Genomic DNA, 27106 nt, shown 5'->3' with positions numbered 1-27106 from the left:
GTGAGGCTCTGGACTCCTGTTGTGTAGCTACAGGAATCCGACTCCTAACAGGGAGTTTCTGAATAGATTTAAGACAGCCGACTCCCTCTATCCCTGCTGGAGATTTTTTCCTGCCTTCTGAGGTCTTAGCTTCCAGCTCAGTCCCTGCATGCTCAAGCTAAGTGTTCTTTTGCTATTGTTTACATTTGATTTGGTTTTGTCTATTTCAGTTTTGCGTGGTCAGCCGGCCCCGGCTGGGGCTGTGCTGAATTTTCATCCTTATGTTACTGTTTGCGTCAGTTTGTTTTTGTCCCTTATCAGAATGGCCTCTCTTTGCTCTGCTTTCAGAATATACCAGAGTGCTGATATAGTGGGCGAAGTCTAGTGACTTCAGTGTTTTTTCTATCAGACGTGTTGGGCAGTTTTTGCATTGTTTTTTGCGTGATTGCAGACAGTGTCTTTCCTTTCCTGTCCTGTCTAGTTAGTTTGGGCCCCATCGTTTGCTCAGCCTATTTTGCTACCTGCGTTTGTGTTTTCATCATGTCTCACCGACAATATGTTTGGGGCTATCTATTCCTTTGGGGTCTGCTCTGGGGCAGTTTAGATTTCCCCTTTCTTGCTTTAGGCTTATTTAGTTCTCCGGCTGTGTCGAGGCGTCTAGAATCATCGTAGGTACGCTCCACGGCTACTGCTAGTTGTGTGGATAGGATCAGGGGTCTGAATCCACTTAATTACCAACCTCTCTGGTTTTCTGTGGCTTAGCTTGGCCTTGCTTTCCTCCTCGGTGACCCAATCATAACAGGGCCCCATTTCTAATGCTCCAGTGTATCATGTGCCCCATAGATGCTGCTCCAGTGTCTGATCTGCCCCATTTGGAATGCTCCAGTTTATGATGGGCCTCATGGATGATGCTCTAGTGTCTTATGGGCCCTAATAATGCTCCATATATAGTGGGCCCCATTTCTAATGCTCCAGTGTATCATGTGCCCCATAGATGCTACTCCAGTGTCTGATCTGCCCCATTTGGAATGCTCCAGTATATGATGGGCCTCATGGATGATGCTCCAGTGTCTTATGGGCCACATTTGGAATGCTCCAGTATATGAAGGGCCCCATAGATGCTGCTCCAGTGTCTGATCTGCCCCATTTAGAATGCTCCAGTATATGATGGGCCTCATGGATGATGCTCCAGTGTCAGATGTCCCCCATTTGGAATGATCCAGTATATGATGGGCCCCATAGATGCTGCTCCAGTGTCTGATCTGCCCCATTTAGAATGCTCCAGTATATGATGGGCCTCATGGATGATGCTCCAGTGTCAGATGTCCCCCATTTGGAATGCTCCAGTATATGATGGGCCCCATAGATGCTGCTCCAGTGTCTGATCTGCCCCATTTTGAATGCTCCAGTATATGATGGGCCTCATGGATGATGCTCCAGTGTCAGATGTCCCCCATTTGGAATGCTCCAGTATATGATGGGCCCCATTTTTAACTAACCCAGGCATGGTATGTGAAAAGAGCTCCATGGAGTAATCTGAAGTGTGTGCCACATCCTTCACTTTTGGTGTGGGTGAAGGACACAAGGAAAGTGGTTGCTCCTGACCAGAAGCCTGCACTTACGACTCAGTGCTTGCATTTTTTACAACTTCAGAAGAGGAGGCAATAGAGCTGGAGGCTGTTTCAGCAATGTAAGCCAAAAACAGTTCCTGATGCTCCTGCTTTAAAAGCAGTCTACCTACTCCCAGAAAATGGAGCCTTACAGGCCTTCCAGAGCTACACCATGACGCAGGCTCAACACCTCCTGCCTTAGCTGCTATTGTGTTTTTGGCACTACCAGCAGATGCACCACCACCACCATCAGTACCAGGTGGCTCCCCATGCCCACATCCACATCCTCTTCCACCATACTTTCTCATGTTTTAGAAAATTGACCCAAAATACCAGCAGATATATGGTACTGTATCAGAAGCGTACAGCTCTATACAGTCTAGGGATAACAGTAAATCTCCGTATATATTTCATGAGTCATACACAGACACTCACAGGCTTAGTATGGATTACCCAATAAAATAAATAGGTGAAAAGGGTACAGTATCACCAGATACAAGGTATATATAGTATAGTGTAAACATTCTGAATCTCCGTATACATTTCAGGAGGCAGACACAAACGCTCTCAGGCCCAGTATGGATTACACAAGAATATGAAAAGCTGTAAATGGGTAATGTAACACAAGCGTACAGCTGTATACAGTGTTGGGCAAATTTGAAATCTCGGTATATATTTCCGGAGTAACCCTCAGATGCTCACTCAGTCTGGGTTTGACCATAATAGAAAATGTTGTAAAAAAGGTACTGGATAACAAGATAGCAAGTATATATGTCATAGGGTACAATTGAAATCTCTGTATACATAGTCCTGTAGTCAGTCTCAGACGCTTTCTCAGTATGGATTTGACCATAATACTAAATGTCGAACAAAGGTACTGTATAACAAGATACAAGCTGTATCGAGTATAGGGTCAAAATTGGTATCTCCGATTCACTGTATACTGTATATAGAAGGCGTAAACCACACACGGTCACTCACTATGGATGATACCGTAATACAAAATTTGGAACAAAGGTACTGTATCAGCACATACCAGGTGTATCCAGTCTAGGGGTAATTGTAAATTTCCATCTATAATTCCGGAGTCAGACACAGACACTCACAGGCTCAGTATGTATTACAACAGAATTTAACAAGTAAAAAAAGGGAAAGGTAGTTGAAGCGTACAACAGTATACAGTGTTGTGGTACTTTTAAATCTTTGTATATATTTCAATGTCAGTAAGCCAGTCCAGACTGTCCGCTACTGGAAATTACATGGATACAAGCACAGACGGAAAGTCGAGTGTTAGCAGAAATTTGGGAATTACTCATCGTGGGAAAACCTCCCGGTAGATGTTGCAGAGGCGTTGCAGACCCTCAATTACTGTGTCTGTGGAGACAGCGAAAATGGTTCTTTGTGAAGAAAGGATTGCTTTATCGCAGTAGTGTTGATCAAATCACCGTTACTAGTCTCCATCAAACTGTGATCACAGGGAGAGATGTAGACATGGTCCTCACTGCCTTTCATGATGTGTCTGGTCATTTTGGAGTGGCAAAGACAGAAGCCACAGATTGTAGGCTATTCTATTGGATTGGCATGAGAGGAGACATTGAAAAATGGTGGCAGGAATGTCACACGTCTGTGACCATCACAACTGTGAAAGGTGACCATAAAGCACAACTGCATCCGCTTGTAAGTTGACGTCCATTACAAATGGTAGCCATTGATCATCTGAAGGTAGAAGCCAGCAGGACAGGCCATAGCTACATCTTAACCATCATTGATCAATTCACCAAATTTCTAGTGGCTGTCCCTGTGAAGGATTTAACTGCCCAGACTACACAGCAGTGGAGCAGGAAGAGGTAAGTATTGCAACTTGCAAGTGCTGTGGCCATGACAAAGCAGGGGTGGCACACTTGTGGTCGACCGTACTGGCACAGGGCCCCTCATAGTACGCTGGTGTGTCTGACGGCGAGTGAGTCCCCCACCATCAGAGACACTGTATTGTACTAAGAGGTCCCCTGTGCCAGTGCCGTTGGCCATCTGTGGGCCCATCCACCTGTTCAGAGAAACGGCACTTGCCCGGGTGCGCCAGGTGTTGACCCCAGCCATTGGGGGGGTGGGCAGCCCACTTAGGGAGGTTTAAAAAATGGCATATGTTGATGTGTTGGCTGGACATTCTGCTGCTGCAAAGGGCGAAATTGGGCAAGTCCGAGGAAGAGGAGGACAAAAGCAAGGCAGTTTTCTGTCAACCTATGTGTCATCAGGGGAAGGTGGGACAAAATCCTTTGAAACCCATGCATGGTTCATTTTAATGAAGGTTAGATCATCAACATTTTGGGTAGACAGATGGGCCCTTTTTTTCTTTCAGGATTGATCCAGCAGCACTGAAGATTCTTTCAGATAACACACTAGCAGCAGGGCAAGCGAGCTTATGTAAGGCATATTGTGCCAATTCAGGCCAGGCATACAGTTTAGAGGCCCAATAGTCAAAGGGGAATGACTTGTGAGGGAGAACATCGATATGGGAGGAGAAGTAGTTTGTAACCATAGTTGACAACTGCTGTCTCCTGTCACTTTTAATCGATGCAGTATTAGCATTCGTATGAGCGGTACTTGAGAAATCATTCCACAACATGGTCATTAAACCCCTGTCTCCAACGCCACTTCGGCTGTGTGCACCACGAACACCTCTTCCATTGTGCCCACTACGGCTCGTGGGAGAACCAGCACCGCTGCTGTGTGCTGGGAAAGCCTCAAGCAACCTGTTTACTAGAGTTGCTTGTTTGTTAGCCAATATTATCTCTAGGTTCTCCTGTGGCATGATGTTGTGTAATTTGCCTTTGTAGCATGGATCGAGGATGCTGGCCAGCCAGTAATCATCATCTCTCATCATTTTGGCAATGCGGGGGTCCCTTTTTAGGATTCACAAGGCATAATCGCACATGTGGGCCAATGTTCCAGGTGTCAATGATGCACTGCCAGTGGTGGGAGGGGGAGCACTCTCTGCCAAAACCACATCCCTACAGTCACGCACAAACACTGCACCTGACCTTGGAACACCAACATTTTCTCTTGCCCCCTGAGAAGCATCCTCCTGCCCAAAATAATCTTCCCCCTCATCCTCCTCCTCTTCCTCCTCTTCCTCCACCTCGTCCAGGACAGTTCCCTGACCAGACAATGGCTGACTGTCAGCAAGGCTTCCCTCCTCCTCCTCCTCCGCTGCAGACGCCTGATCCTTAATAAGCATCAAACTTTGCATGAGCAGATGCATAAGTGGGATGCTCATGCTTATGATGGTGTCGTTTGCACTTACCAGTCATGTGCATTCCTCAAAACATTGAAGGATCTTACAGAGGTCTTTCAGCTTTGATCACTGCACACACAACAATTCCATGTCTTCCCTCAAACTGCCTGTCTGTGTAGCCTCCCACAAATGCCTTACAGCCTGCCTCTGTTCACACAGCCTCTCAACCATGTACAGGGTGGAGTTCCACCTTGTTGCAACGTCTATGATTAGGCGGTGCTTGGGGAGCTGGAGCAATCGCTGCAGCTTCTGCATACGAGTGGCGTGGACGTTTGAGCGACGGATGTGCGAGCACAGTCTTCACACCTTATGGAGCAGGGATGTTAACTCAGGATACTTATTAAGGAAGCACTGCATCACCAGGTTCAAAGTGTGAGCCAGGCAGGGTATGTGTGTGAGTTTTGCACGGGCTATGGCTGCGACAAAATTACGGCCATTATCACTGACTACCTTGCCTGGCTCAAGATGTAGACTGCCCAGCCATGACTCTGTTTGTCACTGCAAGTAGTCGGCCAGTACCTCCGCTGTGAGTCTGTTGTCACCCAAAGACATCATCTTTATCACAGCCTGCTGACGCTTACCACTAGCTGTTCGATAGTGGGACACCTCGTGTGCAACACTGCCAGCCTCGGATGGAGTGCTCGTGCGACTGGGCTCTGTGGACGAGCTTTCGCTGATAGAGGAGGAGGAGAGAAAGCCTTCAGCCAACTGTTTCCTATACCATGGGCTAGGCAGCACTGTTTCACTGCCGCTGTCCCCAGTGGAGCCTGCATCCACCACATTAACCCAGTGCGCAGTGATGGACACATAACGGCCCTGGCCATGCCTACTGGTCCATGCATCTGTTGTGAGGTGCACCTTTCCACTCACTGACTGTTTTAGTGCATGGACAATGCGGTCTTTCACATGCCGGTGGAGGGCAGGGATGGCTTTTCGAGAAAAAAAGTGCCAACTGGGTAGGTCATAGTGTGGGACAGCATAGGCCATGAGTTCGCGGAAAGCTTCGCTTTCAACCAAACGGTAGGGATTCATTTCTAATGAGATTAGTTTGGCAATGTAGGTGCTCACACAAAGTGTACGTGGATGAGAGGATGGGTACTTTCTTGTCCTACTCAGAGTGTCTGGTAGGGTGAGCTGGACTGGAGAGCTGCATATGGGGGAAGTAGCGGTGGACCGGACGGAGTGAGAGGGGGTTGGTGATGGTATTGGTGGTGATGGCCTAGATTCAGTGTTGTGTTGCAAAACCATTGTGATTCCCTGAGTGGTTTGGCCTTGCGACGACACTTCCACATTTAGTGCTAAGCATGCAACTGGTATTCAAATTTCGGAGTTGTTTACCTCGGCTAAAGGTCCTTCCGCACATCTTACAGGTAACCTTTGCCTCATCAGTAGGATTTTGGACAAAGAAGTGCCACACTGCACTCTTCCTACTATGCGATACATTTTCTGGCCTTTTACGCTGTGCTAAGTTGACCATCTGGCCAAACTGTCCTGCAACTTTTTTAGTTTTTGGTCCACATTTTTGGACAGCTACAGGCCTGACAGATAACCGCTGCTGCAATGTCAATGCCTGCTGCAAATCCTTCTCCTTATCTGAACTATTGCCAGCACCACCCTCCTCCCCCAATGGATGCCAATCCGGGTCCGGAACTGGGTCATCCTTCACCTCCTCTTCAAAGTCATCTGCACCTTCCTCTTTACCTTCCTCTGTGTCACCGTGTAAGGTGGTATAGTATGCGGGAAGGGGCACCTGAGTTTCATCAAGGTCAGATTCTGGCTCAATAGACTGCGAGGGCAATGTAGTGCTCTGGGTTGATGTACCAGCAGAATCATCTAGCAGTGGCTGTGCATCAGTGCACTCCATGTCAGATTCATCTTGGACTGGGGAATTCTAGATTTGACTGGATAACCCAGGCATGGTATGTGAAAAGAGTTCTATAGAGTAATCTGAATGTGGGCTGTCGCATCCTTAACTTTTGGTGGGGGTGAAGGACACAAGGAAAGGTGTTTTTCCTGACCAGAACCCTGCACTGACGACTCTGTGCTTGCAGGTTTCGAATTTTCAGAAGAGGAGGCAATAGAGCTGGTGGCTGTTTCGGCAATGTATGCCAAAATCTGTTCCTGATGCTCCGGCTTTAAAAGCGGTTTTCCTACTCCAAGAAAAGGCAACCTTACAGGCCTTCTTGGGCCAGACGATGACGCAGGCTCAACACCTCCTGCCTTAGCTGCTATTGTGCTTTCGCCAGAATCAGCCGATGCACCACCACCATCAGTACCAGCTGCGTCCCCCTGCCCACGTCTGTGGACTCTTCCACCATACTTCTTCATGTTTGGGAAAATGTACCAAATATACCAGCATAGAGATGGTACTGTATGAGGAGCGTCCAGCTGTGTAAGGTGTATTAAAAAAATTAAATCTACGTATATATTTTATTAGTCACAGACGCTCTTACAGTATGTATTGGACCGTAATCCAACAAGCAGATATACGGAAATGTATCAGAAGTGTACAGCTGTATACATTTTTTGTGTAACTAACAAGCTCCGTATGCAGTTAGGTCCATAATGTGATGTCACAGGTGACTGGATACTCCGCCTCCAGCAGGGTGAATTTAAACAATAAAACATGCAGCCGGATACATCGCCTCCAGCAGGCGAATTTCAATAGTTACACGTGTATCTGGATACACCGCCTCCAGCAGGGCGAATTTACAGAGATAAGGGAAACACCAGGGAAACCGATACAATGGAGGGCCCTGCAATAGGGAACGGGGACGTGGAGACCTTCTGCATTCTTCTGAGTCAGTGTCTCTACACTCCTGACGGTCCCTAGGCAGGTTCTGCACCTGGCGACGAGCAGGATACCTAAAAACCCTAGCTCGCCCTGCACCTATCCCTATCTAATTAATTGGACGGTGCAGAAACTAATCCCACAACTGCACTAAAACACACATAAGGAAAGTTACAAACAGGGAAAAACCACTTAACTTTGCTCTGTTGCTATTGCTCCCAGCAACAGAGTTCAACACCTGAGTGCAGCTTCCTCCTGAATAGCTGCTACTTCACCAAAGCTTTGTCAGAGCTACAAGGAACTCCTCACTGTTGCTCCTTCCACACCAGGACTCTGACTAAGCTGCAAGGAACTCTTCTCTAGCTCCTTTCTCCACCAAGGATGGTTGGAAATGACCAATATCACCAACAGTGAGTGAGACCACCTGACTCTCCATTATAGGCAAGCGCCAGAGCTATCACACCTGCTAGTGATTCCCGTGTAATAATACTAGCCACCACCGGGAGCAAAACCAGAACTAAAGACACCACTGTGTAATAACCCTAATGCCCACCGGGGGCAAATTTAACTTTAAGCAAACAGCTAAAAGGAAAAAAAAGGTTACATGTGCTTTTATCTGTCACAATCCAGCATGGATCGTGACAGTACCCTCCATCAATGAGGGGCCTCTGGACCCTCAAGACCTCTCCTCATCAAGGAACCACCTACAGAGGGGACGCCTAGATCCAGAGTTCACCCCAGTCACTACCTGAACTTCAGGTTCATGACAAACGAACACCGCTGGTATTGGCAATGTATGTTCTGGAGGCACCACACATCTCCAAAGCACCGACCTGGGGAACGGGTTGTGTATGTGCATGTTTGGGGGTAAATCGAGCTGGCAAGACTCCGCAACACACTTCCACTGGATGTTTTTTGGTGGCCACCCATACATGCTCATTCACACACAGGTCCAGACCTGAATGTTTATTTCCACACATTAGTTTGTCACAATACGGTGAACTCCTACTGGAACTGACAACAGAGGCGTCCCCCTGTGTCACCACACTCACACCCCCGCAATTCACCAAGGGGCTCACCACCCTCCAACCCCTTCCACCACGAGGTCTGCACCTCCCAGGGTTGGCTAGTGGCGAGGGTTGAGACTTGCCCCTACTCTCCTGCAGCACATCTGCTGCTCCAATGGGAGAGGAAGGGGCCAGTTGCAGAGAGACGGTAGAGACAGTAGCCCCTAGGCATCAACCCTCACACGACTGCCCCCAGCTGACTACTTCCCTAGCCCGCCAATCTATTACCGGGTTGTGTTTTTTCAGCCAAGGGAGGCCTAAAACGATAGGCCCCGGCATTCCCTCCAAGACGTAGCATGCCAAGGACTCCTCATGATGTCCTATCCGCAGATGGATATTTTCTACGACTTGAGTCAAGCTCCCCTGGCTCAGTGGAACAGAGTTAATGGCCTGGACGCGTATAGGTTGGGCTAGCATCCTACACCTCAGGCCATGAGTCTGGACAAAGCGAGCATCCACGAGACTGACTCCTGCTCCGCTGTCCACAAGCACCGATATCACATCCGGTACCCCGCCAGCCAACACCTCCGCTGGCATAGTACCTTGGGAGGGCAAAATGGAGGAAATATACACTCCCTGATCGCCTCCCTCCAAGCGACCAGGGGAATGCGGCTTCTGAGATGGCATAGATAATTTGTCATGCATAGGGCAAGCCTTAAGGACATGACCAGTCTGCCCAAAGTAGAAACATGCCGACACCACTCCCTGAACCGTTGGCAGCCCTGTACACAAACTTGCTCCTCCTACTTGCATGGGTTCGTCTGGAGACTAGGTATGCACTGGGCAGGCTCCCATGAAATGGCCCGGCTTCCCACAGGAAAAGCATACCCCCCACCACGGCGAGCCGCAGACAACCCCTTTTTTGTACCAACAACACCGGACTGCCTGGGTTCCTCCGTCCGCACTGGTGAGTCCTCCTCCCTAGTGAGGACAACAGGGGGCACATTTTGTGTATGTCTCTCCCTAAGGCATCTATCCACCTGGATGGCAAGGGACATGCCACCCTCCAGCGACCTGGGGGCAGCGTACTGCACCAGAGTATCCTGCAGCTTTGGAGACAGACCCTGCACAAATTGACTCCGTCCTAAGTGCAAGGTCATTCCACTGAGTGTCAGTGGCCCACCTCCTAAACTCTGAGCAGTAATCCTCAGCAACCCGGGCTCCCTGTTTACACCTATGGAGTCGGGATTCCACCAGGGAGACGCCATCATGATCCCCATACACTAGCGCCAAAGCCGCAAAAAACTTGTCCATGGACTCTAATGATGGTGAATTGTCCAGCAGGGAGAAGGCCCAGGATTGGGGATCCCCCTTAAGAAGGGACATAATGATTCCCACCTGTTGCTCTTCACTCCCTGATGAACGAGGGCGCAGCCTGAAGTATAATTTGCAGGCTTGCTGAAAAACCAAGAATTGATCTCTCCATCCAGAAAACCTGTCAGGGAGGGATATCTTGGGTTCTGGCTGAGCCTGTTCCTGAACCAAGCCCCCAAAGCCCACCAACAGCTGCAGTTGCTGCACCAACTCACCGCGCAGCCCCCTAATCTCATCAGTAAATATCTGCAGCATTTGGGCAAAGGTCTGTATTGGGTCCATGGCTCAGCAGAAAAAATGTATGGTTGGTGATAATGTGATGTCATGGGTGACTGGATACTCCGCCTCCAGCAGGGCGAATTTCTATGACACTCGTGACCCTGATACACCGCCTCCAGCAGGGCGAATTTACAGAGATAAGGGAAACACCAGGGAAACCAATACAATGGAGGGCCCTGCAATAGGGAGCGGGGACGTGGAGACCTCCTGCATTCCCCTGAGTCAGTGTCTCTAAACTCCTGACGGTCCCTAGGCTTGCCCTGCACCTATCCCTTTCTAATGAATTGGATGGTGCAGAAACTAATCCCACCACTGTACTAAAACACACATAAGGAAAGTTACAAACAGGGAAAAACCACTTAGCTTTGCTCTGTTGCTATTGCTCCCAGCAACAGAGTCCAGCACCTGTGTGCAGATTTCCTCCTGAATAGCTGCTACTTCACCAAAGCTTTGTCAGAGCTGCAAGGAACTCCTCACTGTTGCTCCTTCCACACCAGGACTCTGACTGAGCTGCAAGGAACTCTTCTCTAGCTCCTTCCTCCACCAAGGATGTTTGGAAATGACCAATATCACCAACAGTGAGTGAGACCACCTGACTCTCCTTTATAGGCAAGAGCCAGAGCCATCACACCTGCTAGTGATTCCCATGTAATAATACTAGCCACCACCGGTGGCAAAGCCAGAACTAAAGACACCACTGTCTATTGACCCTAATGGCCACCGGGGGCAAAACTAATGTTAAGCAAACAACTTAAAGGAAAAAAAAGGTTACATGTGCTTTTATCTGTCACAATCCAGCACGGATCGTGACACATATATATTTGGACAGAGACAACATTTTTCAAATTTTGGTTCTAGACATTACCACAATGAATTTTAAACAAAACAATTCAGATGCATTTGAAGTTCAGACTTTCAGCTTTCATTTGAGGGTATCCACATTAAAATTGGATGAAGGGTTTAGGAGTTTCAGCTCCTTAACATGTGCCACCCTGTTTTTAAAGGGACCAAAAGTAATTGGACAGATTAAATAATTGCAAATAAAATGTTAATTTCTAGTACTTGGTTGAAAACCCTTTGTTGGCAATGACTGTCTGAAGTCTTGAACTCATGGCCATCACCAGACGCTGTGTTTCCTCCTTTTTGATGCTCTGCCAGGCCTTCACTGCGGTGGTTTTCAGTTGCTGTTTGTTTGTGGGCCTTTCTGTCTGAAGTTTAGTCTTTAACAAGTGAAATGCATGCTCAATTGGGTTGAGATCCGGTGACTGACTTGGCCATTCAATAATATTCCACTTCTTTGCTTTAATAAACTCCTGGGTTGCTTTGGATTTATGTTTTGGGTCATTGTCCATCTGCAGTATGAAACAACGACCAATCAGTTTGGCTGCATTTGGCTGGATCTGAGCACACAGTATGGCTCTGAATACCTCAGTATTCATTCGGCTGCTTCTGTCCTATGTCACATCATCAATAAATACTAGTGACCCAGTGCCACTGGCAGCCATGCATGCCCAAGCCATCCCACTGCCTCTGCCGTGTTTTCCAGATGATGTGGCATGCTTTGGATCATGAACTGTATCACGCCTTCGCCATACTTTTCTCTTTCCATCATTCTGGTAGAGGTTGATCTTGGTTTCGTCTGTCCAAAGAATGTTCTTCCAGAACTGTGCTGGCTTTTTTAGATGTTTTTTAGCAAAGTCCTGTCTAGCCTTTTTATTCTTGATGCTTATGAGTGGCTTGCATCGTGCAGTGAACCCTCTGTATTTACTTTCATGCAGTCTTCTCTTTATGGTAGATTTGGATATTGATACACCTACCTCCTGGAGAGTGTTGTTCACTTGGTTGGCTGTTGTGAAGGGGTTTCTCTTCACCATGGAGACTATTCTGCGATCATCCACCACTGTTGTCTTCCATGGGCGCCCAGGTCTTTTTGCATTGATGAGTTCACCAGTGCTTTCTTTCTTTCTCAGGATGTACTAAACTGTAGATTTTGCCACTCCTAATGTTGTAGCAATTTCTCGAATGGGTTTTTTCTGTTTTTGCAGCTTAAGGATGGCTTTTTTCACCTGCATGGAGAGCTCTTTTGACCACATGTTTCTTTCACAGCAAAACCTTCCAAATGCAAGCACAACACCTCAAATCAACTCCAGGCCTTTTATCTGCTTAATTGAGAATGACATAACGAAGGGATTGCCCACACCTGTCGATGAAATAGCCTTGGAGTCAATTGTCCAATTACTTTTGGTCCCTTTAAAAACAGGGTGGCACATGTTAAGGAGCTGAAACTCATAACCCTTCATCCAATTTTATTGTGGATACCCTCATATGAAAGCTGAAAGTCTGAACTTCAACTGCACCTGAATTGTTTTGTTTAAAATTCATTGTGGTAATGTCTAGAACTAAAATTAGAAAAATGTTGTCTCTGTTCATATATATGGACCTAACTGTATGTATTTATGGAGTGTCACACACACGCTGACTCTGTATAGATGTGATTGTAATGCGAACGGCAGATATACAATACTGTTTGAGAATCGGACAGCTCTATACGGTGTGTGTATGGAAAATTGTCAATCTCCGTCCATTTGTATAGGGACTGACATGCTGTCTCTGTCTAGTTTTGACCGTTATCAAACAGCAGATATACGAAACTGTTTGAAAAGCGGACAGCACTCTAAGGTGTAGGTCTGGAAAAACGGAAAAACTCCATGGCTTTTTTTTCCAGAGTCACACACAGATAGCTTCTATTTGTCCGTGATGCCAGCCAGTACACGGTAGTGTGTGAGGATCGTACACAGCTATACGGTGTCTGTATGGAAAAATTTCAATCTCTGTCTATTTGTATAGGGACTAGTCATTGCTTGCGTTGAGAAACATGTGATGGTGTCTCCGCGGCTGTTGATTTACATGTTTTTGCATATTTCCCATAAGGGATGGGGGCATTGCTCTAGAATCACTGCGTTGAGAAACATGTGATGGTGTCTCCGCAGTGTCGGATGTTGATCTCCATGAGGTCATTCATCCTCATTTTCGCTTTGTATAGGGACTGACACACGCTGTCTCTGTCTAGTTTTGACCATAATCAAACAGCAAATATACAAAACTGTTTGAAAAGCGGAGAGCACTCTATAGTGTAGGTCTGGAAAAACGGAAAAACTCCTCGGCTTTCTTTTCCAGAGTCACACACAGATAGCTTCTATTTGTCCGTGATGCAAGGTGGTACACAGTAGTGTGTGAGGAGTGTACACCACTATATGGTGTCTGTATGGAAAATTGTCAATCTCCATCTATTTGTATAGGGACTGACACACGCTGTCTCTGTCTAATTTTGACCATAATCAAACAGCAAATATACGAAACTGTATGAAAAGCGGAGGGCAATCTAAGGTGTAGGTCTGGAAAACCGGAAAAACTCCTCGACTTTTTTCCAGAGTCACACACAGATAGTTTCTATTTGTCCGTGATACAAGGCAGTACATGGTAGTGTGTGAGGAGCGTACACCGCTATACAGTTTCTGTATGGAAAATTGTCAATCTCTGTCTATTTGTATAGGGACTGACACACGCTGTCTCTGTCTAGTTTTGACCATTACCAAACAGCAGATATACGAAACTGTTTGAAAAGCGGACAGCACTCTAAGGTGTAGGTCTGGAAAAATGGAAAATCTCCTCAGCTTTTTTTTCCAGAGTCACACACAGATAGCTTTTATTTGTCCGTGATACAAGGCGGTGCACGGTAGTTGGTGAGGAGCGTACACCGCTATACGGTGTCTGTTTGGAAAATTGTCAATCTCCATTTATTTCTATAGGGACTGACACACGCTGTCTCTGTCTAGTTTTGACCATGATCAAACAGCAAATATACGAAACTGTTTGAAAAGCGGACAGCACTCTAAGTTGTAGTTCTGGAAAAATGGAAAAACTCCTCGTCTTTTTTTTCCAGAGTCACACACAGATAGCTTCTATTTGTCCATGATACAAGGTGGTACATGGTAGAGTGTGAGGAGCATACACTGCTATACAGTGTCTGTATGGAAAATTGTCCATCTCCGTCTATTTGTATAGGGGCTGACACACGCTGTCTCTGTCTAGTTTTGACAGTAATCAAACAGCAGATATACAAAACTGTTTGAAAAGCGGACAGCACTCTAAGGTGTAGGTCTGGAAAAACGGAAAAACTCCTCGACTTTTTTTTCCATAGTCTCACACAGATAGCTTCTACTTGTCCGTGATACAAGGCGGTACACGGTAGTGTGTGAGGAGCGTACACCGCTATACGGTGTCTGTATGGAAAATTGTCAATCTCCATCTATTTGTATAGGGACTGACACGCTGTCTCTGTCTAGTTTTGACAGTAATCAAACAGCAGATATACGAAACTGTTTGAAAAGCGGACAGCTCTATACGGTGTAGGTCTGGAAAAATGGAAAATCTCCTCTTTTTTTTTTTTCCAGAGTCACACACAGCTTGTATTTGTCCATGATATCAGCCGGTACACGGTAGTGTGTGAGGAGCGTACACCACTCTATGGTGTGTGAAAAAATGAACGCTTGGTAACTGCCCAGAACAAAATAATAAAAGTTGGAGTGCTTTGAAAAAAGCAATTTGAACAGCAGTGTGCAAACAGCAATGCTGCTAGCAGGTAGCCTTAAAAGGCAGCCTAATCACCACCAGCGCTGCTGCACACAATAAAAATCCTCCCCTTTCACTGCAGACTAACTGTACAGTGAAAAGCGTTATCAGCAGAAGCAATTTTTTTTTCTTCTTCCCTGCCTAATGCTCTCCCTATTCAGTATCAGCAGCAGCACCTCTTCCTATTCTAAGATCGGCAGAAGTAAGATGACGGTCGGTGGTCACAGCCTTTTATAACCACTTTGATTACACACAAAGCCAGCCAATCACTTCAATGCCCTTCTCTAAGATGCTGGTGGCCGCTGGCCATGTCATCGTGTTGCTCACAGTGTGCGCCCTCCATCATTGGCTGAGAAAAGGTGCTGGAAGCATTATTTGAAAAGCGACTTTGGCGCTCGGGTTGGCGACCTCATGGCCGACCACACGCTATGGTCGGGTTTCGATCGGCGAAACCCAACTTTAGCTAAAGTCGGCGACTTTTGAATTTGACTGACCCATTTTGCTCAACTCTACTTAGGACCCAACTTAGCAGAAGGAATCCTCAACCTTATATTCTTGGTGGATAACCATACCTTATCTCCCATCTGGAAAGTCGGCCCAACCGAACGTTGTTTATCGGCAAAAAAATTATACTTGCCCTGAGCCTCCCCAATGTTTCTCTGAACCTCCCTTCAGACCTCCCCCAACCATTGAAAGCCTGAATCAGCCCCTGGACACCCTTAATCCAGCTGGGAAAACTCACCAAAGTGAGCGTGAAACCCATAGTTGCAAAAGAACTGGGAAGTACCAGTGGAATGATTGACACGATTATTGAAAGCAAATTCTGCAATGGGTATCGAAGAGCACCAATCATCCTAACTAGACATGGCAAGACACAGCAATATCTGCTCCAAAGACTGATTGGTCCTGGATAATAGGCAGACCGAAAGGTCAGACTGATACTTTTACAAAAAGCCCTCTAGAATTTTCGACACAAATTGCACCCCTCTTTCAGACACCACACTGACAGGCACGCCATGCAATCGGACAAAATGCTCAATGAATAGATTTGATCATGTTTCAGCATTAGGAAGACCTGCCAATGGTACAAAATGTGCCTGTTTACTGAACCTATCAACAACTACCCAGGTCACGATTTTGCCATTAGAGGGGATAAGATCGGTCCAAGGTCTATCAGGAATTGGCAGTGGCACCAATTCTCCAGCCAGCCGCTTATGGGAGGTTTTTGCGTGGGCACAAGTTTCACAGGAGGACACAAACCCATTGATGACAGAAGCCAACGAGGGCCACCAAAACAGCCTAGCGATGACTTTACGCATGCCTGAAATTTCAGGATGCCCACTCAGAGTCGAGTCATGGAACTCCTGAAGCACCCTTAACCAATACTGGACAGGCACGAAGAACTTATTATTAGGTACGGACGGAGGAGCAAGAGGTTGGACCTTCAAAATCTCTTGCTGAGGAAACTGCAGCCACCACCACTCCACATTGAAGAATGGAGGAAGGAGGTTCAGGAGGTGATATTGGATCCAGGTAGAGAGATAAGGCATCAGCCTTCACATTCTTGGACCCCAGCCTAAAAGTTATTGAAAACTGAAATCGGGGGGAAAAAAAGTAACCACCTCGCCTGTCTCGGGGTTAAATGTTTGGCGGACAGGTTCTTTTGATCCATAATGACAGTGATGCAATGAACAGACCTCTCCAAAAAATATATCCATTCTTCAAACCCCAATTAAATAGCCAATAACTCCCGGTTGCCCACATCAAAATTCCTTTCGGCAGAGGAAAATGTTTTCGAAAAGAAGGACAGGGTCTCAAGTTAGTTAGCGATGTGGGCCCCTGGGACAACACCGCCCCCACTCCCACCTCCTAGCCGTCCACCTCCACGATAAATGGTCTAGACAAATCAGGTTGCATCAGCACAGGGGCGGACATGAAACAATTTTTTATAGAACAAAATGACGCCACCGCGTGAGCTGGCCAGTTTTTGAGATTAACCCCCTTACGAATTAAATCAGTGAGGGGTTTGACCACCTGGGAAAAATCCTTGATGAATTTCCTATAGTAATTAGCGAAACCCAGAAAATGCTGAAGACCCTTGAGACAATAACAAGAGGAGAGAATAACAAGAAACAAACCCCTGCTTGGATCATGACAGCATAATGTACTATAGCCAGACCCCTTTAGTCTTCATTTCAGGTACACTTGTCACTAAACTGATTTTGTAATGGAACCAATTGTGCAGCTATTTATCCAAAGTGTCATAGGACAAATGTTGTTCATAGAACTGTTAGCAGCCTGCGTGGCCTAAATGTGCTTTCATGATCTGCAGTATCTCTGGGTTTGTCTCCCATTGCACATTTCTGTGATGTGATTGGCTGGCAATTGCAAACGGAGCTTCCAGTAGTGGATGTTGATGATTAGCATGCCCTAGTGCATTCTGCTTGGCAGATAATTTCTCAGACAATCGTTAATAACCACATTGATAACCGCCAAGGCGTATAAGTGCCTGTATTTCTGCACATGGTGCTCATACTCAATACTGAATACACTGAATCTTTGCTTCCCTTTTTTGATCATTTGTATATAATAAACATGTCTAACGATCCTGTGATTTTTATAATTTAATAATTTCTGTGCGTTGCAATCATGCGCGATACCGAATAAATCGAGAAGTTTTTACAACTTTGTTTCCATTTTCTCATCATTTACACTTCATTAACAAGCCTATCAATCCTGTGATTTCCATAATTCTACTACTTTTACTTCGTAGTGTTGCAATTTTACCGTTGAGGTGTGCGTATAGGATCATTATAAAAGTTGTTTTTCGTTTTAAAATAAAATTACATATTACATGAACTCTAATGTACTCTGAAAGAGCTTTAGAAATTTCTTAACATGTACTTTCCCCTGCGGCATAATGTCTTCTAATAATTTAAATCTCTGTCAATTATGTATGAAGTATTATATGGAAAGTCATGAACAGCTCCAGCACACAGTGTGGAGTCCTTAAAATGCTTTTGCTGTACTATGATCAATTCCAGACGCCGGTCCGTGAAGGAAGGAAATGATTTCTTTGGCTTTTACATTCTACTGTTTCCAAAGTATGTTTCTAATCACATATTTAATGAATGATATCTATTTTGTTTCACACAGAAATCTGCTTATGTTGGAAGGAGATGGCAAGGATCACCTCATCCTAAATACTGGGTGGGAATATTCTCCATTCGCTAAAAACAACTTTTTACATGTGCTTTCCATGTGGATAATGGGCGTTATTTTCTGAGATTTAGAGTGCTGTACTATTTTTATTTTAACACCTATAGAAAAATATTTAAAATAAAAAATATTGTATTTCTCTGAAAATAAGACAGGGTGTAACATTTGTTTTGCTCTGAAAGATAGTCTAGGGCTCATTTATTCAAATCTAATCATACGATCACACATACCTATGTGTACATACACACACTGCACATACACATAAATATACACACTCTGCACATACATATATTAATATACACACACTGCACATATGTAAGGAGGTGGCGGGGACTCTCATGTGCCTCCTATCTCCTGAATAACAAGCACATGTGTTATGTGTTGCTTCCGGCCTTTTTTTTGATGTGCGGTTTTCCAATGTTCTTATACGTGATGTTTTATACTGTAATATAAAATGTATCCTTCAGCTTAGGGACAGAATACTAAGGGTTAAACAGTTGGGAGGAGTTAAAAGGGGGATGTGCAAAGCCTCGAGGACTTAGGGAAGGGCCTTCCTGCTCTTACAGCAGAGCCCAGGCAGGTTTGCCCAGGGCGAAACATGTATCATAGCGAGGATAGACGATTCCCCAGTCGTGGGGATAAAAGCTGCCCAAGGCTGACGGGCAGCGTGGACAGACACCGGCTCTGCGGGATCGACCCCAGTAGAAATAAGGGGTTCGGGACCAGGATAAGAGCCAGTGGCATGCACTATACAGAGGCTGCAGGGAAAGTACAGGAAACATTGTCTTGTTTGAATCATACAATCATAGAATCATAGAATCGTAGAGTTGGAAGGGACCTCCTGGGCCATCTGGTCCAACCCCCTGCTCAAAGCAGGATTCGCTAAATCATCCCAGTCAGATGTCTGTCAAGCCTCTGTTTGAAGACTTCCATTGAAGGAGAACTCACTACTTCTCGTGGCAGCTTGTTCCACTCATTGATCACTCTAACTGTCAAAAAGTTTTTCTAATATCTAATCTGTGTCTCCTCCCATTCAGTTTCATCCCATTGCTTCTAGTCTTTCCTTGTGCAAATGAGAATAAAGTTGATCCTTCTACAATGTGACAGCCCTTTAGATATTTGTAGACAGCTATTAAGTCTCCTCTCAGTCTTCTCTTTTGCAAACTAAACATTCCCAAATCCTGCAACCTTTCCTCATAAGACAGGGTTTGCAGACCGGTCACCATTCTGGTAGCTCTTTTCTGAACTTGCTCCAGTTTGTTGATGTCTTTTTTTAAAATGTGGTGCCCAAAACTGGACACAATATTCCAGATGAGGTCTGAATAAAGAGGAGTAGAGGGAAATAATGACTTCACGTGATCTAGACTGTATGCTTCTGTTAATACATCCTAGAATTGCATTTGCCTTTTTTGCTGCTGCATCACACTGTTGACTCATATTCAGTCTGTGATCTATTAGTATACCCAAGTCTTTTTCACATGTGCTGTTGCTTAGCCCTATTCCTCCCATTCTGTATATGCTTTTTTCATTTTTATTGCCCAGATGTAGTACTATGCATTTTTCCCTGTTAAAAACCATTCTGTTAGTTGCTGCCCACTTCTCCAGTTTATTTATATCTTTTTGAAGCCTCTCTCTCTCTTCTCTAGTATTAGCTATCCCTCCTAGCTTTGTGTCATCAGCAAATTTAATCAGTTTACCCTCAATTCCTTCATCTAAATCGTTGATAAAGATGTTGAACAATACAGAGCCCAGGACAGAGCCCTGTGGTACCCCACTTGAGACATTCTTCCAACTAGATGTGCAGTCATTTACGACCACTCTTTGGGTCCGATCACTAAGCCAGTTATGAATCCACCTAACAGTTGCCTTGTCCATTCCATACTTAGTCATTTTTTCAATAAGGATTTTATGAGATACTTTGTCAAATGCTTTGCTGAAGTCAAGATATACTATATCTACAGCATTTCCTTGTTCGCCCCAATCAGTGATTCCGTCATAGAAGGAAATTAAGTTAGTCTGACATGACTTATTAGTTACAATCCCATGCTGACTCTGTTTAATCACTTCGTTCTTATCCAGGTACTGACATACATGTTGTTTAATTATTTGTTCAAAGATCTTTCCTGGTATAGAAGTCAGACTCACCGGCCTATAGTTGCCTGGGTCCACCTTCTTCCCCTTTTTGAAGATAGGAACAACATTTGCTCTTCTCCAGTCTTCTGGGACTTCTCCTGTTCTCCAAGAATTTTCAAAGATTATGGAGAGGGGTTCAAAAATTTCTTCTGCTATCTCCTTCAGTACTCTGGGGTGTAATTCATCTGGACCTGGAGACTTGAATTCATTTAGGTTAGCTAAGTGTTTCCTCACTATCTTTCTGTTTATAGGTATCCTGGATTCTTCTATTCCATTAATAGGATTGTGAAGAACAGTTGATGTTACATTTCCTTTCTGAGAGAAAACAGATGCAAAATAGGAATTTAAAAGTTCAGCCTTCTCAACATCCTGTCTTACCATTTCATCATTTTCATCCTGTAAAAATCCTATAGCATCTTTGACTTTTCTTTTACTTTTGACATATCCCCAAAATCCTTTATTATTGCTTTTGACATCTCTTGCAAGCCTCAATTCATTGTCAGCTTTAGATAATCTGATTTGTGCCCTGCAGGTTCTGCAGACAGCATTATATTCTTCTTTAGATATGCCTCCCTCTTTCCATTTTATAAACATTTTTTTCTTCCTTTTTAGCATGTGCTTAAGTTCTGTGTTCATCCATACTGGCTTCCTTAAATGCATCCTATTCTTCCCTCTTTTCGGAATTGTTAACAATTGTGCTTTGAGAATTTCATTTTTCAAGATTTCCCATCCTTCCTGGACATTTTTGTCCTTAAGGATATCCAGCCATTGGATCCCTCCAATTCTCTTTCTGAGTCCCTTAAAATCTGCCTTTCTGAAATCTAACCTTGACGTCTGAGTCTTCACAGGTCTTCCTCCTCTAGTTATCCAAAATTCTAAAATAGCATGGTCGCTACCTCCTAGGGTCCCAGCCACTTTTACCTCCTCAACCATTTCCTCCCTGTTTATGAGGATTAGATCCAAGGTAGCAGTTCCCCTTGTTTTCTCCCCTACCTTTTGGAAGATAAAGTTGTCAGCAGGAGAGGATAAGAATTTCCTTGACATGTTAATTTTGCCTGAGAGAGATTCCCAACAAATGTCTGGATAGTTGAAATCTCCCATGACAACTATGTCATATTTTTTGGAGAACTTGGCCATTTGATGCATAAAGAGTTAATCCATATCTTCAGCTTGCACAGGCGGCCTGTAGTAAATGCCTACAATGGTGTCCTTTCCATTGTTCTGTCCTTGTATTCTTACCCAAACAGTTTCCTCAGAACTCCCAGTCTCTGAATCTTCAATCTCTGTGCAGATATACGCGTTTCTAACATTCAATGCGACACCTCCTCCTCGTTTATCAAGTCTGTTTCTTGCAAATAAGTTGTATCCTTCTAGTCTTGTATTCCAATCATGTGTATTGTCCCACCAAGTTTCAGTGATTCCAATGACATCATATTTCTTTTCCTGTGTTAGTAGTTCCAATTCTCCTTGTTTGTTGCCCATGCTTTGTGCATTAGTATAGAAACATTTTAGTTTTTTTGCACCGTGTTCAGTGAAGATTTACTGTTGGAACAGAACTGTGGCATATGGTGTTTCCTGAGATCTCTTCCCCAGCAACTGAAGTGAAACGTGTGATGGAGGTAACTGACTGTACCGCAGGTCTGGGACTTCACTTTTTTTTCAAATGTACAAGATGCCAGGGTGCTTACTGACTGTTTCTTAAGGGACTCGCCCATGAATACCACTCCCGTGTTACACATACACATGTACACATGTATAAACACACACTGCACATACACATGTATAAACACACACTGCACAAACACATGTATAAACACACACTGCACATACACATGTAAATATACACATTTTGCACATATGGTACATAACAACCTGTCTCCTCTTCAGTTCATCTAGACTCCCACAGTGAAAGAAACTTTGGCAGCATCATTGTCACATGATGTCATCAAAGATCCTTAAACAATCTTAACCTCAGACTAGAAAAGCTGAGGACCTTGACAAATTGCCCAGCTTGCCCCCCCCGCTATCTAATGCCAGTAATGAATACCAGCCTGTCTCCTCTTTAGGTCCTCTAGATTCCTGCAGTTACAGAACATGACCATAATGTGACCAAAGGTCTTTAAGCAATTTTAGCCTCAGAATAGAAATTTTAGGGGCCCCTAAAAGACTGGGGCCCTGGGCAATTGACAAGTTTGTTCCCTCAATGCTGGGCCTTACTGTAACTAGGGCTTATTTTGGAGCAGGGCTTATGTTTCAAGCATACTCCAACCATCCTGTAAAAACATGGTAGGGCTTATTTTCAGAGTAGGGCTTATTTTCTTGAAAACTCAGTAAGATAGTTGTGTGAGATAAAGTGGAAGCTAGTACCTAAGGATCTTACCACTTTGTTGTGATCAAAATACAGCAGCTAAAGGGAGAAACTGCACACCAAATAACACATGAAAATGCTTCAAATGCAGTTTATTTATTCATTTCTCATGTTCAGTGTCTGGTATAGAACCCTTTCATCAGTTAGTAATGTACAGTATCAGTGGATATGTCATATAGGAATTCAGGGTTCAGAGTAGACTTCCCCAGAGGCACACAAGACAGTGCTCCTCAATATTTCACATGGAGCATGTGAGATGCACAGGAGTGTTTCCTGCCCACCTCAAAGATGATAACTGCCATGCTTCATATCCACTGACCCATTGCTATAAGCCTGATGAAGGTTGCTATACCCAAAATGTTGCTATCTACTTCTGTATCTACTGAGGTGTGAAAAATGTGAGAAATTGGTAAATCACATATGAAGAATAGTGATGAGCGAGATTGCTTGTCACTACTTGTTACTCGCTTGATCAACGGTGTGCTAGAGATGCTCGCTACTCGGCGAGTATTTTTTAAATGCTTGAGTGGGAGCTCGAGTCTCCGCCCCGCTTGTCTGGCACATTTTAGACAGCCAATAAACAGTGGAAATTGCCTGCCAATCAATGTAATGCCATAGCCATCTTGGTTGTTTGCATTACTATGATTGGCTGGCCACTTAGCGTCATCAGGCATATATAAGACCCGTGACGCTATGCTCATCTCACTGTACCCCAAAAACAGGAAAAGCAAGCAGAGGTGCTGCTGAAAGAGGGACAGAATTGTAGCTGTGTATTAGCCAGGGGTTCAACCACATTTACAGTTCTTTAAACTACCACAACAGCCCTTCTTAAGGCTATTTAATCAATAGTAATACTGCTGTTAACAGCACTTAAGCCACATGCACACATCCAGTATTTGGTGAGTTTTTTTACCCCAGTATTTGTAAACCAAAACCAGTAGTGGGTGAAAAATGCAGAAGTGGTGCAAATGTTTCTATTATACTTTTCCTCTGACCGTTCCACTCCATGTTTTTGCTTACAAATACTGGGGTAAAAAACTCACCAAATACTCAATGTGTGCACATTGCCTTAAGGAGAGATTGTCCTGATGGGATTGTGTCCTTTATGCCTACAACGCATACAAAAATGCTTTCTCAGGGCTAGTAGCATAGCTATATTGCTCCTGTATTGCAACCAGTCCATTTGAAGTGGGCAAATTTTCCTGTGATTGTAATACTGCAACTTTTCAGCAGTGAAATTTTATATAGCGTTTATTGTGCTCCAGTTGTGGCTCCACACAAAACAAAAAACTTGGTTGGTTAGAAATTGACATCATGTTCCCACATGCTTTATGCATCTATTAGCCTTCTGTGTCTGTACTGTTACATACTTAACATTATGGATGGTCTGAACAATGAAGGCAACTATTACCACCCACCTTTCGTGTCTAGCTTTTTTTTTTCCTCATAGATTGTAAGCTTGCGGGCAGGGCCCTCATTCCTCTTGGTATCTGTAATGATCTATGTGGTTATTGTTATTCTGTAGTGTCTATCATCTGTACAAGTCCCCTCTGAAATGTAAAGTGCTGCAGAATATGTCGGCACTATAGAAATAAAATTAAGTCCATCTCAAGCTGGGCAATTTTTCTATTATTGTAATACTGCCATCTTTTTCAGCAGTGAAATTTTTTACAACATTTATCATGCTCTGGTTGTGGCTAAAAAACTTGGTTACAAATAGCATTGCTATATTGATACTGCGGTGTAAGAAGTAGAGATGAGCGAAGCATCAAGGCATCACCGCAAAAATATTAGCAGTAGCAGCAGCACTGTAAGAGGCATAAGCAATTTCTGTGATTCATTTCACAAATTTTTTAGACCAGTCTGTGCACCAGCAAAACAGAGTACAATTCTGACTTGTTGTGAATGACTGGAGAGGATGGTGCAGGAGTATTTCAAGTTTAATATCAATTCCATCAAGGGGAATTTGGACTCTTTTGAATTTTGGTCTTTAAAAATAGAAGAATTACCTGAGCTGTCCTGTCAAGTTTTGTCATGCCCGGCAGCTAGTGTTCTCTCAGAATGTGTCTTCAGCGCTGCTGGTGGTGTCCTGATGGATAAGTGCATCCGACTCTCCCCTGAAAGTGTAGACCATCTACCTTTTATCAAAATGAACAAGTCATGGATTTCTAATGACTTTTGCACCCCAGTCACAGACTGGAAAGACTAGGTGATTCTATAGTTTTTAGTGTGCTCCATTGATCTTGTGTTATTGCAGTGGCTTCTGTGCACGCTGTGGCATCTGTGCCAGCTGTTGCTACTGCTTATGATTTTTTTGAAATGTGGAGACTCCATCTGTTGGGTTGCCTGTAGTGGAAGGGGTATCAGAGGCCCATTATACTGTTTCTACTCTTTGGAAATTGATGCCCCTTTAGTGGTGTGTGACAATAATTTTTTAAACATACAGAATCCAAGTTGGGTCTTCTTTATGTGTGTTGCCTTTAGCAGTATGGCTGCTAAGCTGGCAGGCTTTCAGTCAACTGCCTGTGTTACTATCCTTACATTTTTCTAGCAATAGTAGTGTACACAACTGATGTTTGTGCCACCTGGATGTGGCTTGGAAAAAAAACAGTTTCAGCTGTTGCATGAGGTATGAGGACTCCCAGCAAAGAAGGCTTACACCACTTCCTTACCCACTTCTTCTTAATTAACACTTTAATTCAAAGCTGTAATTGCTGGCCAAGACCCTTATACCTCATGAATGGCTCATGACTGACTGCTTCTGTGCCATTATAAAATGTTCTACTGCAGGTCAATTGATCAGTCAATTACTGTAGGCCTCCCAGACTGGCAGGCCTGCACTTTCAATCTGTCTTACTATCCTTACATTTTTTATACCCTATAGTAGTTTATGAAACTGATATCTGTGCCACTGGAGTGTGGCTGGGAAAAAAAACTTGAGCTGTTGCATGAGGTATCAGGGTTCCAAGAAAAACAGGCTTACACCGGTCCCCTCATCCACCTCATCTTACTTGAAACTTCAATTCAAAGCTGTAAATGCTGGAACAGACCCTTAAACCTCATGCATAGCCCATGCTGACTGTTGCTGTGCCATTATCAAATCTCTACTGTTGGACAACTGATGCCACCTTCCCTGGTGCCTTGGTGTCTGCCCCTAATTATTGTAAATGCTTTGACTCCAACTTGAGTCTCCTTCATGTATGCTGTGTTGCACCCGGTCCCTGTCCTGGCTCTGCGCCCCAGTCTGCCATTTCCCCCCATTCAGGGCACTCACCTCGTGCCTTGCACGCTGTCCCTGTGCAGCAGCCGGCTCCCTGTGTGTCCCATTCTGCTTCTCAGCGTTCAGTTCTCTCCCCTTCCCCCACCTCCTGGTGTCCTGTCAGCAGGTCTTCAGCTAAAGCTATTAGGGTACACGCACGCACTCCCCTGGCTTCTTAAAGGGGCAGCGAGCATTTTTCAAAATGGGTAATTATCTAATGGCAGCGCACTGGCTGCTATTTCTGGCCTCTCATCCATAGGGGGAGCGCTGGAGCAACATCATTGCTAACTTGTCTGTGCTGTGTTTGCAGTCTCTGAGCATTTTCTCACGCTATCTGTCTCCACAGATTATCTGTATCCTGATAACCCTGGCTCTATCTGCAATCCTCTGTGCAAAAGCCATCCCATTCCGCCAACAGCCATCCGAGTCTGAGGACAGTGACAAGGTTACTGGAGCCTGCTATCTACCAACTACCCGGATCCAGGACCCGCCTCATCATGGACTCTGCTACTGTTTCTGTTATCCCTTTTGGTACCACTGGGACAGCTGCCATGTGTCCGGGGTCTAACTGGAGGTAGCACCTGTGCCCTCCGGGTATTCCATTCTGGTCCTGTCTGAGGGACTTTACTATGGGTACCCGGGGCTCACTAGTTACGCCCCCTTCGGAGCCCCCCGGACCATGGTCCCGAGGTTCCAATTTAAAAATAAAAATCGAATGTGAACTTCACCATCTCTACCTCCGCTTCCGCTCTTTACATGTTGCCTGAATTTGGCAGACCACCAGGCCTGCACCTGCCACTCATCTACCTGTTACCATACCTCCCAACTTTTGAAGAAGGGAAAGAGGGACAAAGGCTGCGTTGAGCGCAGCGCGCCATGGCAAATTTTAGGCCATGCCTTCTGACCACACCTATTTCACAACTAGTCACACCCATGTCCACACCCAACTGCACCCATTTAACACTGCTGATCACACTGACTGGTACTGAGGGAACAGTAGCTGGCATTATGGTCACAGTGGCTGGTACTGTGGGCACACTGACAGGTACTGAGGAAAAGAAAAAAGAAAACAATGAGAGAGAAAAAAGAAAACAGAGAGAGGGAAAGAAAGGAGAGCGAGAGAGAAAGAAAGGACAGAGAGAGGAAGAACAGAGAGAGAAGAA

Source organism: Dendrobates tinctorius, unplaced genomic scaffold (assembly GCF_039654945.1).
Source record: "Dendrobates tinctorius isolate UK_male_01 unplaced genomic scaffold, ASM3965494v1 ptg000250l, whole genome shotgun sequence".
NCBI lineage: Eukaryota > Metazoa > Chordata > Amphibia > Anura > Dendrobatidae > Dendrobates > Dendrobates tinctorius.
Note: the sequence above shows the minus strand (reverse complement) of the source record.